Source organism: Hemitrygon akajei, chromosome 6 (assembly GCF_048418815.1).
Source record: "Hemitrygon akajei chromosome 6, sHemAka1.3, whole genome shotgun sequence".
Taxonomy (NCBI): domain Eukaryota; kingdom Metazoa; phylum Chordata; class Chondrichthyes; order Myliobatiformes; family Dasyatidae; genus Hemitrygon; species Hemitrygon akajei.
In genome coordinates, this window is record NC_133129.1 from 64885039 (window position 1) to 64900123 (window position 15085).

The following is a 15085-nucleotide window of genomic DNA, read 5'->3' on the forward strand; positions in this document are numbered from 1 at the left end:
AATTAGACCCAGTCTTCCTTTTCTTTTGCCACAGCACAACAAAATGTTTTCCTGTCAAAATCTTATTCAATTCTTGTGTGAAACTTTGCAGGTCACAACTGAGTAAATTTGTATATGTTATAATCTTCTCTTTTTTTAAAACAAACTATTTTAAATCTCTGGTTTGGTCTCTCTCATCCCTGATTTTGAGCAATTTTATTAATAATTTCCCCTTAAAGAACACAACATAATTAGAAGCAGCAGTTCCCTCATGCCTGAAATGTCACCTTTCATCTCAGTCCCTGCACTAACCCTATATCCCTTAATTCCATAATATCTAACAACCTATTACTCTTTGTCTTGAGCACACTTAACAACTGAGTCCGTACTGCCTTCTTGGGTGGAAAATTCCAACGATTCACTAGTCTCTGGATGAAGGAATTTCAGTGCTGAATGGCTGACCCCTCATTTTGAGACTGAGGAATGGCAAATGGAGTTTAGTTCAGATGAGTGCAAGGCATTGCATTTTGGGAAGTCAAAACAGGGCAGGACTTTCCCAGTGGAAGGCATTTCCTGGGGAGTGCTGTAGGACATCGGGACCCGGGAGTACAAAGACACAGTTCCCTAAAAGTGAGTCATAGATAGACAGAGTGGCAAAGAAGGCTTTTGGTATGCTGGTCTTCTCCAGTCCCACATCCAGTATCGGAGTTAGGAAGTTGTTCAAGATGTTGATTCAGCTGCACTTGGAGTACTGTGTTTAGTTTTGGTTACCCGGCTATAGAAAAGGCACTATTAAGATGGAAAGAATCCAGGAAATATTTTCAAAGATGCTGCCAGAACTTGAAGGACTGGGTGAAAGGGAGAGGATGGGCAGGCTAGGGCTTTGTTACGGAGTGTAGGAGACTGAGGGGTATAAATCAGTGAATCCACACACTCTTTTTTCCCATGGAAAGGGAATCAAAAGCCAGCAGGCATAGATTTAAGGCGAGAGGAGAAAGCTTTAAACAAGCCTGTGGGGAAACTTTTTCACACAGAGGGTGGGACTTGTATGGAATGAGCTGCCAGAGAAAGTGGTTGAGCCAGGTAAAATGAAAACATTACAAATATATTTGGACAGGTACATAAATCACAAAAAAATCCCTCCCCACCATTGATAATAACTCCAGAAGGTGATGTCTGAAGAAGGCAGTATCTTTCCTCAAAGATCCCCACCACCTTCTTGCGGCCAGGGCAGAAGTCCCACACTATAGCTGCTTCCCTTCAACCACTCAGTTCTTGAGAACTGTTACCAGAGTGGTACACCTTGTAAAGCTGCTGCCTCACAACTCCTGTGACCCAGGTTGAATCCTGACCTGTTGTGCTGTTGGTGTGGAGTTTGCATGTCCACCCTATGGCCTTCCACATCCCAAAGACATACAAGTTGATAGGTTATTTAGCCCCTAGTAGGTGGATATCATGGAGTTGAAGTACAGGTTTGACGTGTATTCACTGCTGTAGTTTAGACACACAGAGGCACAGCTAGATCTCATGAACACCAATGCATTATTGCCAAAGATTCAAAGTACATTTACTATCAAAGTATGTATACAGTATACAATTCGGAGATTAGTCTTCCCCACAGACAGTCACGAAACAAAGAAAACCATGGAACCAACCTGTTCAAAGGAAAGCATCAAACCCATCCTTCTGCCACCACATGCAAACAGTAACACATGAATTAGTGAGTGGTGGGATTTGGCGGGGGTGATGGGAAGGTGGGGAGGAGTGGTAAACTATGTGTATACCTGTCTGGACACGCCCCTCTGCTGACTGCTCCTGTGGCTCCTCCCACAGACCCCTGTATAAAGGTGACTGGAGGCACTGCTCCTCCCTCAGTCTCCAGGATGTTGTGGTCACGTTTGCAGCTAATAAAAGCCTATCTTTTGCCTCCCGTCTCCGAGAGTTATTGATGGTGCATCAAGAGGATAAAATGGGATGAGTGTAAATGGGTGCCTGACAGTTTGCGTGGACTAGATGCACCAAAAGGCCTGTTTTCACGCTGTATGACTCAATGACACATTGGTGTTTGTGGGACCTTGACGTCGTGCTGCATTTTCTAAGTAACAGTGGAAGTTACACTTCAAATGCATACTTCACTGTGAAAATGGCTTTGAGATGGCTTGAGAGGAAATTGAAATGTTCTGTAGAAACACAAGCCATTCCTTAGTCCTATTGGCAAGGCTTGTGATGGGTCAGAGAATAATTGCAATAGGATAGAGTTCCCTATTCTGAAAAGCGAGTACTTTGTAGGTATCATTACCACGGTCCTTCTCCATGAGGCACATTTTAAAAAGTTGATGGGTCCTGCAGGTGTGTTGATGCAGTTTAGTTTGAGCCCAGTGCATTCTCAGCCACCTGGCGGACAGTCTCTGTATTAACTGGGAGTCACCAGAAACTGTACACCAATCTTCGGGTCAAGGGAAGAAAGCCAAAAGAGCAGTAAGAATGTAGAGTTTTAATTTGATTCTCCTTGAAGTTTAAAATATTGCAGATGGGATAAAAGGTGGAACTGCAGGAAGTAAGAAGTGTGGTTTGCTCGCCACTTGCCGGGATGCAATGAAAATGGACAGAACGGGTGACCAAGGATGGGAGTGCAGGAGCAAAGTGGTTATAGCCAGGAATTGTGTTGTAAACCCTCCAATAATGTGTCTAACCAGGTTTGGAAACAATATTTTCCATAGGATGGGATGAAGGTCAGGGGAAGGGTTTAAAGTTTATTATCTGGTACCTAATGTTAGAGGCTTTGACTTAGAAATTGCACAGGAGTCAAATGGCTTAGGTGAGACTAAATTGGGCCAGCAACAGATCGAAATACAAGCTGGACTTCTGACTCTGGATTTTCAGGCCTCCTACAGATGTAGACATGTGGGCATAATGCCTTGCTCATGAGGGGCCTGCTTCCTCTTTTAGGGCACATATGAGTCTGCTACTAAGGAGCTGGGACACATCTTAGTAAACAGGCATACATAGTACAATTAAGAGATCTACAGATATCATTCTTTATGATGTGGAGCCAGAAGAGGTGGGGATGTGGTTCCCCACTATCGTCCCCATCTTTCAGTACATAAAGTAATAAAGCATGAAAAAGGCTCTTTGACCCAACTCATCTGAGCCAATCATAGTGTGCATCCCAAATATGCTCACATTTGGTCAAATCCCTCTAAACCCCTCCTATCATGTATTTATCCAAATATCTTTTTAAAATATGCTAGGTGCCATTTCTAACAAATGAGTGGAGGCCAAAATTTGACCCTATTGTTGGATGATTTTATGGTAGCGAGTCAACAGCCATTGTTTGTCCTACCATCACAATCTCCTCTACACCTGCTTCTCTGTCCATGCATGTTCCTATTAATGTCATTTTCCCCTACCAAGTTCCTCTTGTACTCAGCCCAGCTCCCCATCACCCAGTTTCATTCCCCACCTCCTCCCACGCCACCTGCCTGTCACCCACACATTCCTCCCAGTGGGTTCCCTCCCCCTACTCTTCCCATCTGTCCACCTCACCTCCCTCACTTGGTTCCATGCTCTACCCTCCTCTCCTATGAGATTCCACCATTGTCACCTCCACCTACCACAATTCCACGCTCCTCTCCGTTCCTAAATCTAGTTATTGCCTGCCAGCTCCTGCTTCCCCCTTCCTCCACTTCATTTATAGTGGCTGTCTCCCCTCAACTCCTGCAGTCTAGGTGAAGGACTGTCCATTTTCCTCCACAGATGCTGCCTGACCTGCTGAGTTCATCCAGCATTTTGCTTGTCACGTTGCAGTCCCATTTGCCAATCAGCACCGTGCTCAATGACCTGCGCGGACTGACAGCTAAATAACGCCTGAACGATTTAATCTTTGCTCTGAACACCTGCACAGCTTTCCGACTCTCCTACACTTGTCAAAAGGTCATTATCAAATTACTTAAATGTCACCAAAATCTACCCTGTGATTCATTTCCTTGCAGCATTCACAGTAGAAGAAAGAGTTACAATAGAATCAATGAAAAACTACTCACAAAGACTGAAAAACTGTGCTGATACAATAAGTAAATAAATAATAATAATTGTTCCACTGAAGTAAGTGGGAGAGGGAAGAGCGAGGGGTTAATGCTTTGTTGCTGCTGGTGCATGGGAGGGGGAGGGGGCTTTGGGGTTCTAATGTTTTACTGTCATTCATTCTTTGGGGTACTCTTCTGCTTTTCATGGATGCCTTTGAAGAGCAAGAATTTCAGGCTGTATACTGTACACATTAAATGGGACCATTGAAATAAGTAAATAAATAATACCAAGAGCATGAGTTGTAAAGTCCTTGGAAGTGAGTCTATAGATTCTCCCCCTGCTCTGCTTATTGCCCAGCTTCTTCTAACTCTGACCTCTGGACTGCCTTGGATATTAATCGATCCACCATTGATATCGACACCATCAGGTGTCAAGGCCCAAAGATCCTCCTCTGAACCCTTGGTTTTCCATACTTAACTCCCTCTCTTACAGAGCTCCTTAAAATCTACTTCTTTAGCTACTGTGCCCTCTGCAGCAGCACGCCTGAGCTTACCCTGGGCCTCCTCACAGTGAGGACACAAATTCAGATTGCTGTTGTTGTGAGAGCAGGCTCCGCTGGGAAACCACAGCTGTAGGATCACCTGTCGTTCTAAAGCGGTTGAGATTGAGAAGATCTTTGGATGAGTCATCTGTTCCATTAGTAAAAGCTGTGAGCTGCCACAGAGCCCTCTCTCTGACCAGGCACTTTTAGATTTATGAAGTAATGTGATTTCCAGGGGGTGGGGTTATGACATCTAGTAAATCTAAAAATACATCCAGTTTTTAGCCCTTAGAATAAACAGCACTGGATTGCAGCCTACCTAGAGGCATGAAGAGATTTTAGAGATTTGATGAACAATACCTACAGTTTGCATTGGTATAGCACATTTAACATCATTTAAAAAAAGATAAATTGCATCCAAGGAGCACTATGCAACCAGAATTTGACACGGTCTGTTACCAAGGTTGGATTTAAGCCAAAGGAGAGAAAAGAGGAGAGGAGGATTAAGGAGGGAATTGCAAAGCTCAGGATCTTGGCAGCTGAAGGAACTGGCTGCCAGTGGGGAAGGGGCAATGGGAAAGGTGCCAAGAAATTGAGGACCACAACAATCTCAGAGATGCGCAGGAACAAGGACAGAGCGATTAATAAACAAGGAAAAGTTTAAAATCAAGTCTCAATTCTTAGCTATTTTAGATTGATGATGAATGTGATTTGCTCTTCACTAATGAGCTTTGCGACTTGAACATTCTGGGAAAGCTTGTAATGAAACAGAACGGGAGATACTTAGGGAAATGTTACCCCTTGGGCCCCAGGAACAGGATTGGAGGCTCCCCAGTGAGAGCTGCCATGAAGTGAGTGTGCATATTGCCGCCATGGCCAACCATGCTTTTGCCCGGAGAATGGCCCCGTTACCCTGCTGGGGTTTCGCCAGGCGTCCTGCGCAACCCAATACCCTGCATCGCCACCAGACCACGAAAGTATCATGTTCGTGGACCGCAGCCAGTGAGCAGCTGTCCTCCTGAGTCTCTCAGCCTGCCAGACAGACTCGCCAACAGCAACTGCCCCACAGGAAAACAACAAGAGCAAACTGGGGTAGAAGCCCACAGAGGATGTAAGTCATTGAGTGAGCAGCACTGTGCTTCAGGCTGAAGAAGTTACCTTTCTACCCCTCCTCGGGTTATCCCAAGGACTTACAAACATTGAAGCCTTGTCACCATTTTAATGTGGGAAGTTCAAAGGCAACAATCCGGTAATTGAACAGACCACATGTTTAGTGACACTAATTGACAGGGAAATGCTATCCAGGATATTGGTGTAACTTCGTTGCTCCTTTTTCAAAATTGGAATCTTTGACATGCACCATTAATTTAATAACAATAAGCCTGGTAGCTGTTTAATATTAGATATTTGCCTGGGTATATTCAAGAACTCCAATCTGGACAACTTTGGACGCAATGTGTTCATTCAAGACAGATTGGTGGATCTCAGGGCTGGAAAACCAGCCATGATTTTAATGAACAGTACAGTGGGCACAAAGAACCAAATGGCCGCCTCCTGCCACGATACACTATCAGCTTAACTGTTGAGTGGATTGTGCAATAAGAATCTCGATTGAATATGTCAAAATAAACACAGAATGTTGTAAATATGTTTGGAAATTAATCCGCATAGGTATGGCTCAGAGAAAGGCTTTTCAGTCCACTCTCTCCACATTGACAATCAGCTGGCCAAAGTATATGTGGTGAACTACATACACCTGTCTGGACACGCCCCTCTGCTGACTGCTCCTGTGGCTCCTCCCACAGACCCCTGTATAAAGGCGATTGGAGCCACAGTCCCTTCCTCAGTCTCAGGATGTTGTGTGATGGTCACTTGCTGCTTGTGCTTTCTTCCAGCCAATAAAAGCCTACCTTAACCCACGTCTCGGAGTTATTGATGGTGCATCAGTATATTAACCCAACTGACAACTTACAACTTGCTTGTAACTACTACCAATATAATGTTGGGGTGCTGGAGACTAATAGAGCTAGCAGAGATCAGAGATCATGATCTCTGCCAGCTCTATTAGTCTCCAGCACCCCAACATTAGATTCTCTCCACAATGTTTCTAAAGAGAATAGGATAAGCATGTGAAGAATCTGCAGGGCTGTGGAGAAAGAGCGGGGAGTGGGGTTGAATAGAAGGCTTTCCAAGGCATTGGAGCTGAATGGCCATGTTCAATGCTGAAGAAGAATATCTGAAGCACATTGGTCCAATTGCCTGCCTGAAAGACCCGTCCATAAATGCAAATTCCTACTGTTCATCCAGTGTAACTGGAGCTGATGCAGACTTCCACTTTACTGATGGATCAGGTTCTGTGTAATCCTCTTCCCTCTCCTTTCTTTTCCCTTGGACCATTTTGTTTATTTATTTGTTTGTTTATTTGTGTTTTTTTGTTGAGAAACAGGCAGAATAAGCCCTTCCAGCCGTTCAATCTGTGCCACCCAGCAATACCCCGATTTAATCTCATTTACAAGGACCAATTAATCCACCAACTGATGTGTCTTTGGACTGTGGGAGGAAACCGGAGCACCCGGAGGAAACCCATGCGGTCACAGGGAGAACGTACAAACTCCCTACAGGTGGCAGCAGGAATTGAACCAGGTTGCTGGTACTGTGAGGCGTTGTGCTAACCACTATGCTACCGTGCTGCCCTTTATACATCATGAAACAGTATTCTCACCCCATGATCTCCTGTCCATAAAATTTAGCAGATGGAAATGTGGGGGCGTGAGCGAGCTGTGTGGAAAATTTTGCCCCTTTTGTTCTTGGAAACTGACCTGCATACAGTTTGGCATTTTTTTTTGCATTCCAGGCAGTAACTTCCATCCCCATGGAAAACAACTGAGAGAAGGAAGCCACATACAGCACCATTTTGTCAAGTCATAGAGATATGGAGCACAGAAACAGGTTCTTTGGCTCAATTTGCCCACGTCCAATCAAAGTGCCTTCTTGATCTAGGCATATTCACCAGCATTTGGCCCATGTCTCTTCAAACATGTCTGTGAACCTCAAATGATATAGTTGTACCTGCCTGTACCACTTCCTTTAGCAGCTCGTTCTATGTGGAAAAGCTTTCCCCTCAAGTCCCATTTAAGTCTTTCTCTTCTCATCTTAAGCCTATGCTCTCTGGTTCCACTCCCCTTCTGCAGGGAAAAGACTGTGACCATCTTATCTGTGTCTCTCATGATTTTGTAAACCTCTATAAGCTCACTGTTCATCCTCCTTTACTCCAGAGCAGATAAAGTCCCAGTCTATCCAGTCTCTTCTTATGAATCAACCCCTTGTCAAAGGCCTTGTTGGAAATGTGTCTTGCAAGCAACAATGTGATGATCCTTTTTAATGTTATTGATAGAGGGAAAGATCTCAGGCAGTGAACAGTGAGAGCCCTGCCCTTTGGTGAACTAACTGAAAGTCAGGAAAACTACAGGTGCAGAAACTCCTGGAAAAAAATGCTGGAAACACTCGGCAGATCGGGCAGCATTTGACAAAGGAAATATCTGTCATAGGATGTGCTGGGTCAGATGGATGAATTGTGATGATGGTAGCTGCACTTGTTTTTGTGTGTTGTGTAGATTACAGTGGAGCTGGTCATGGTATATGCCCAACTGGTCAGATTACAGTAAAGGAGAGAGTAAAACCGATCCATTATGACTTGTAGCAGAAGTGGCCAGTTATGATGTATATGGAGAAAGTGATTTGGCTAAAATTGGAGAACCCAATATGAATTCCAGAAGGCTACAACATGCCCAGACAGAAGATGGGGTGCTGTTTTCTCATGATTGTGCTGTGACAGTACAGTTTGGAGAGGGATAGAGAATTAAAGTGGCAGATAGGACGCTTTGTGCTCACTTTTAGCCTTAGTTGGCTCCTGTTTTGCTGCAGCTCACCCTCAGTACTGCACAAGAGCATCAGCTGTGATTTTTGTGCTTGGTCTCAGGGGAAGGTGTGCTACCCACTGGACTTGGCTAATGCCAATCACAAAGAGAATTTCTAAACTTAGTTCAGGGGGACAGTTGGAACTGGACAGGGAATGGAGTTTTCATCAAATTGGAAATGTTCAAATAAGCAAAAGTGAGATGTAATTTATAATAGTGGTTTTATTGATCACTGTCACTGCCAATAATTCTAGCCCACTTGAACTTGGCATTCAAAGTTATTCAACTAATTAATGTAATTGTAACCATTGTAATGATGGTTCATTTAATAGTGATTTGTAATTTAATCACTGAATGTTTGAAGAAACTGAGAGTAAGCAAATGCCAGAAATTAATTCATAGAAAGATGTAGCACAGTGAAGCTTTTCAACCCATCTTTTTGATGTTGGCTCCTTAAAAGCTCTTGCTCTGTAGTACTGCGTTATTTTTACTTCAAGCATCTATTTAAATCCTTCATGCATTGACTATTAACTTAACTCTTCCTGCCTTTCCAGGGACGGAATGCTAGATCACATGAATGACCTTAATCGGACAGGCAAACTGTTCCTTGGCACATTGTGTTGGTGGGAGCTTTCTGTGTACAGAAGATTGGATTGGATTTGTTTGTTACTGTCACGTGTGCTGAGGTGCTGTGAAAAGCTTTAGTTTGCAAGACATCTCTGCAGATCACGTCATAGTTAAATACATTGAATAGCAGAATGGAGTGCTGCAGTGCAGGTAGATGAATGGAGTGCAAAGGTCACAATGAGGTAGGTTGGGAGATGAAGATTTCATCTTTAGTGAATGAGAAGTTCCTTCAGGAGTCTGATAACAAAGGGACAGAAACTGTTCTTGAGCCTGCTGGTACATGTTCTCAAGCATTTGTATCTTCTGCCCATTTGAAGGAGGGAGAAGAGAGAATGACCAGGGTGAGAGGAAGTCTTGATCATGTTGGCCACATTCCTGAGACCATGGGAAGTGTAGATGGAGTCAGCAGCCGGGAGGTTGGTCTGCATGATGGACTGGATTGCACTTAAACTCTCTGCAATTTCTTGCAGTTTTAGACAGAGCAATCACCATACCAAGCCCGGATGCATCCGAATATGATGCTTTCTGTGATGCATCTGTAAAGGTTGGTGAGAGTCATTGGGGACATGCCAAATTTCCTTTACCTTCTGAGGTTGTTGTGCTCTCTTGACCATAGTGTTAACCTGACTGGACGAGGATAATTTGTTTAGCAACTACAATTCAACAATAAGCCTGTTTTAAAAAGCTTCATGCTGAGGTTCTGTGCAGAATCATTAATTTCTTAACTCCTTAATTGCTTTAAATTTCTGTGTGTTAACATACTGGATGACCTACTCTAGGCATAGCACATAGATACAATCTTCAGGAGGGCACGTCAAGCAAGTTAAAGAGGTTTGGTGTGTCATTGAACACTCTAACAAATTTCTACAGATGCACCATTGAAAGTATTCTGACTGATTGATTCATGGCCTGGTTCAGCAAGCCAAATGTACAGAAACATAACTAGATGCAAAGGGTAGTGAACCTTGGCCCAATCCAACACAGGCACCATCAGGAATATCTAATGAGGCCTTGCCTCAAGAACTTAGCATCCATCATTAAAGACCCATAGCATGAGGCCATGCAATCTTCTAGCAGTTACTGTCACGCAGGGGGTACAGAAGCTTAAAATCCATCCCATCGAGTTCAGGAACAGCTGCTTCCCTTCAGCCAACCTGCGTAAATCTGTGCTAGACTGTGGCCACTTTGCACAGAAACAGACTATATTTTGTTCTAGTTGTGTTATTATTTGTATATATTATTTGTTTGAGTTACAATGTCTTGAAAGAGCATTCAGTCCCTTCAACTATTTTCACATTTTACTGTCATGATTTCTATATTTAAAATACGTTACAGTAGGATTTTTTGAGCTTAACTACAAAATGTGCATCATGTCAAATCAAAAGAAAAATTCCAAAACTTATCAACAATTTAATAAAAACTAAAGTTGAGAGGTTGTAATTTCTGTGCTGATTTTTCTCAGATGCAATATTGTTTATTACCTAACCAACTCGTCTAATCTGTTGATGTGGAAAATTGGTTTAGCTGTTTTTTATGAATTCATAAGAATGAATACCCCTCTCTCTGTAAGGTCCAACAGTATGGTAGATTTTCAAAGTGAAGACAAAAGAGCATTCAGGACAAGTCAGGGAAATGATAGTGGAGATGCACAGATCTGGGGAAGGAGTAAAGACTATCTCAAAGGCACTGAACTTACCTCAGAGTTCAGTGCAGTTCATCTTGAAAAAGTGGAAAAATATGAAACTGCAGTCACAATGCCTAGATCAGGCACCCCTTCTAAACTTGTCACCAGAGAAGAATAACACTTGTAAGAGAGGCTACTGTGATGCCAACAGTCACTCTGAGTGAACTGTAGAAGTCAGTGGCTGCAACTGGAGAGAAGTTCATGGCTCCACGATCTCTAAGACTCTTCACAAAAAGTGTATTTATAGAAGAGTGACAAGCCCTGGCTTTAAAAAAAATCCTTCAAGACTTTGCATAACATCACTTAAAAGATACTGTAAAGATGTGGAAGAAGGTCTTGTGGTCAGATGAGACTAAAGTGGAATTTTTTGTCCTCAACACCAAGCAGTACATGTGGCATAAATCTGATACTGCACATCAGGCAGATAAGACTACCCCTACTGTGAAGTATGGTGGAGTTAGCATCGTGTTATGGGGATGCTTTTCAGCAGCAGGAACTGAAAATCTGGATAGGATTGATGGTAAGATTAATGCAGCTACGTAGAGAGAGAGATCTTGGATAAAAACCTGCTAGCCTCTGCCAGAAAGCTTAAGCTGGGGAGGAAGTTTATCTTCCAACAGGACAACAAACCAAAACACATTGCCAGAGCAGCCAAGGAATGGCTTCAAATGGAGAAGATTTCTGTCCTTGAGTGGAACTGTATGAGTCCTCACCTTAACATGATCAAACATCCTTGACAAGCCCTCAAGATTGCTGTCCACCGCCACTTTGCAACTACCTTGGCATAGGTTGAGCAATTTTGCAAGGAGGAATAGGCAAAGCTAATAGAGATTTATCTCAAAAAAACTGCTCGTTGTAAAAGCTGCGAGAGGTGGTTCAACTGAGTACTGAGCAAAGGGGATGAATACTTCTGAACTGCTGACACTTCAGTTTTTGAATTTTTAGTTTTTCACGCTTTACAATGTCCCCGTTTTTTTGGGGCTCTACTATAAGAAAAGGAACATGCGACTCACAAACAAAATTCTCAGTTAAATTGATCGAATTCCCTGGTTTTATCCAGGATCTCTCTCTACTTAGCTCATTTATGTGAACAAAGGGTTGAGGCCTGAATATGTTTACAAGGCACTGTATGCTTTCGTGATGATTGTGTCTCTAATGCTATGTACCTGTGATACTGCTGCTGCAACTAAATTTTCCAATGCAGCAAATGACAATAAACTTGACTTGCAGTGCAAATCACTGTAAGCAAGTGCTGTCTTATCTGGAAGTAGGTACAGGTTCTGTGATCACTGTGGAAGGTTGGGACCCATGTGATTTTAACTCGTGTTCCCAGAATAATGCCTGGTGCATTGAATTAGTACAAAACCACGTACTGCTGACATGGTCATTTTCTCACTCTTTTTAACATTCCCCGTCACGTGCACACCCTCCTGACAGCTGGCGTTTTAATTGTGTCAGATCTGTCGAGTCTGCACTCCCTCTGTGCCCGAGTAATCCCCACTGGGCTGAGAGCCCTGTATAAAAGGGGTGGCCAAGTGACTGCTGATCACCACTCCATCTTCGCAGAGCAGACATGTCAGAGATGGCGAGTCAGAGCTCCCCGGTATCCGAGAGGAAGAGCCAACAGCCCAAGAAACTTGAGGGGTGGATGGGCTCCTACAGGCTGTTCGTCTACGAGCGGGAGAACTTCCAGGGCCGGTGCCAGGAGTTTACTGGCGGGTGCACCAACCTGTGCGACGCCGGGTTTGACCGGGTGGGATCTATCCGTGTCGAGTCCGGGCCCTGGGTGGCCTACGAGCTGTCCAACTTCTGCGGGGAGATGTTCGTCCTGGAGAAGGGGGAGTACCCTCGCTGGGACTCCTGGTCCAACAGCCACCGGAACTACTACATCATGTCCTTCAGGCCCGTGTCCATGGAGTCCGAGCAGCACAAGATCTGCCTGTACGAGATGGCCGAATACAAGGGGCGCAAGATGGAGATCGTGGACAACGACCTTCCCAGCCTCTTCACCTACGGCTTCACGGATCGTGTGGGCAGTGCCACTGTGACCTGCGGCACCTGGGTGGGCTACCAGTACCCGGGCTACCGCGGCTACCAGTACCTGCTGGAGAGGAATGAATACAGGCACTGGAACCAGTGGGGTGGCCGGCAGCCACAGATTCAGTCCATCCGCCGTGTCCGTGATGGACAGTGGCACAAGGCCGGCTGTTTCAACTAGAGTGTCCTTGGCAAAGACCAGAGCCAGCGGGCCTGACCACACGCACAATGAGTGAGCGCGAGGTCGTGTGGTGCAGGGCAGTGAAAGACGGAGCATTTCTTCATGATCAACGCTCACCAGAGAGTTAAAATGTAAGAGACTTATTCAGTGGCAGGATTTGCTCCAGTGTTGAAAGCGCCTTTGTGATCAAAAATAAATTCACTTTAATGGCACTAAAAGAAGTTTCATCTATGTTTTTTGAGTTGTCTTTGTTACTTTCATGTGTTACTGTTCTAATGTACTTTGGACTTCTCTCTCTCTCCTCCCCCCCCCCTCTCCTCTGGGAAACTGGAGCAGTCTGAAAGACCCACACCCTTGCACTACCTATGTTCTTACTCCAGTCCCACTCTCCCTTTGCTCCCTGACCTACACCAGCTCCTGATAAAGTAAGACCTCAATTTACATTTTCTTACTCTTGATTTAAAACCCCCTTTCTATTCAAAACACTTTCTCTAAAAATCTCTGAACTCCCTGAAATCTCTGTGTTCCTCCTAATCAAGCCCATTTAAACCAGCTGTAAACTGTCTTCTGGAATTCCTTCCCCAAACCGTTCTTTCTTTTTTCCTAACATTCTCCACCTTCAAAATGCTTATCAAAGCTCTCTCTGCTTGACCAAAGTTTTGATTACTGTCCTAACTAGCATGGATAGAGCTTTGGCTGATTGGCAGAAGGCGAAGAGTAGGAATAAAGGTAGATTTTTCTGATTGGCTGATGGTGACTACTGGTGTTACACATGGGCCTGTGATGCAACCACTTCTTTTTATGATATATGTCAATGGATGATGGAATTGAGGGCTTTGTGGCCAAGTTTGCAGATGATGCAAAGACAGGTGGAGGGGCAGGTAGTTTTGAGATAGTATAGAGGGTACAGAAGGACTTAGACAGGTTAGGAGAATGGGCAAAGAACTGGTAGATGGAATACAGTGTTGGGAAGTGTATGGTCATGCACTTTGGTAGAGGAAATGAAAGTGCAGACTATTTTTTAAATGGAGAGAAAATTCAAAAATCTGAGATGCAAAAGGACTTGGGACTCCTCGCGCAGGATTCCCTAAAGGTTAATTTGCAGGGTGAAGGCATCAAATGCAATGTTAGCATTCATTTCGAGAGGGCTAGTATATAAAGGCAAGGATATAATGTTGAGGCTTTATCACTGATGAGGCCTCACATGGAGTATTGGGCCCCTCATCTAAAAAAGGATGTGCTGACATCTTTTCAAGAGAGTTTCATGAAAATGATTTGGGATTGAAAGAATTGTCATATGAGGAGCACTTGATGGCTCTGGGCCTGTGCTCAGATAGTTCAATTAATATCAGAGAATGTAGACAGTATACAACCTGAAATTCTTACTCTTCACAGAAATCCACAAAACAGGAAAGCCCAAATCCACCCCCCCCCCATTGTACAAGCTGGAATTCAGAAGAATGAGTTGGTGGGGGGGGGGCAGTTCTCATTGAAACCTATCGAATGTTGAAAGGCCTCGATAGAGTGGATGTGGAGAAGATGTTTCCTATGGTGGGGGACTCTATGATCAGAGGATACAGCCTCAGATTAGAGGGACATCCATTTAGAATGGAGATGAGGTGAAAATTCTTTTGCCAGAGAGTGGTGAATCTGTGGAATTTGTTGCCACAGTCAACTGTGGAGGCTAAGTCATCAGGTATATTAAAGGCAGGGGTTGATAGATTCTTGATTAGCCCGGGCACGAAAGGATACAGGGAGAAGGCAGAAGATTGGGGTTGAGAGGGAGATGACAGAACATACTCAATGGACCAAATGACCTAATTCTGCTTCTAGGTCTTATGGTCTAATACCTCCTATGTGCCTTTGTGATATCTTCTGTTTAGTGACGCCTTGATGAAGGTGCCTTAGAACATTTTCCTACATAAGGGTTGCTAAAGAAATAGGGCTTGTTTTCTCTCCATCACAGTTCTGGATGTTTATAATTTTGCATTATTTAGATAATGATAACATTGTGGTAAAACAGCCCACAGACATAACATGAGGAAATCTGCAGATGCTGGAAATTCAAACAACAACACACACAAAATGCTGCT

The 15085-nt window shown here is 43.9% G+C and overlaps 1 protein-coding gene and 1 pseudogene across 4 annotated transcripts in view; both read left to right on the plus strand.

The window, feature by feature from the left end:
- fam189a2 (family with sequence similarity 189 member A2) overlaps positions 1-15085 on the plus strand; it is a 112424-nt gene that overhangs the window by 49066 nt on the left and 48273 nt on the right. The gene's annotated exons all lie outside the window — the stretch shown is intronic.
- LOC140729108 (beta-crystallin B1 pseudogene) lies at positions 12312-13213 on the plus strand (annotated as a pseudogene).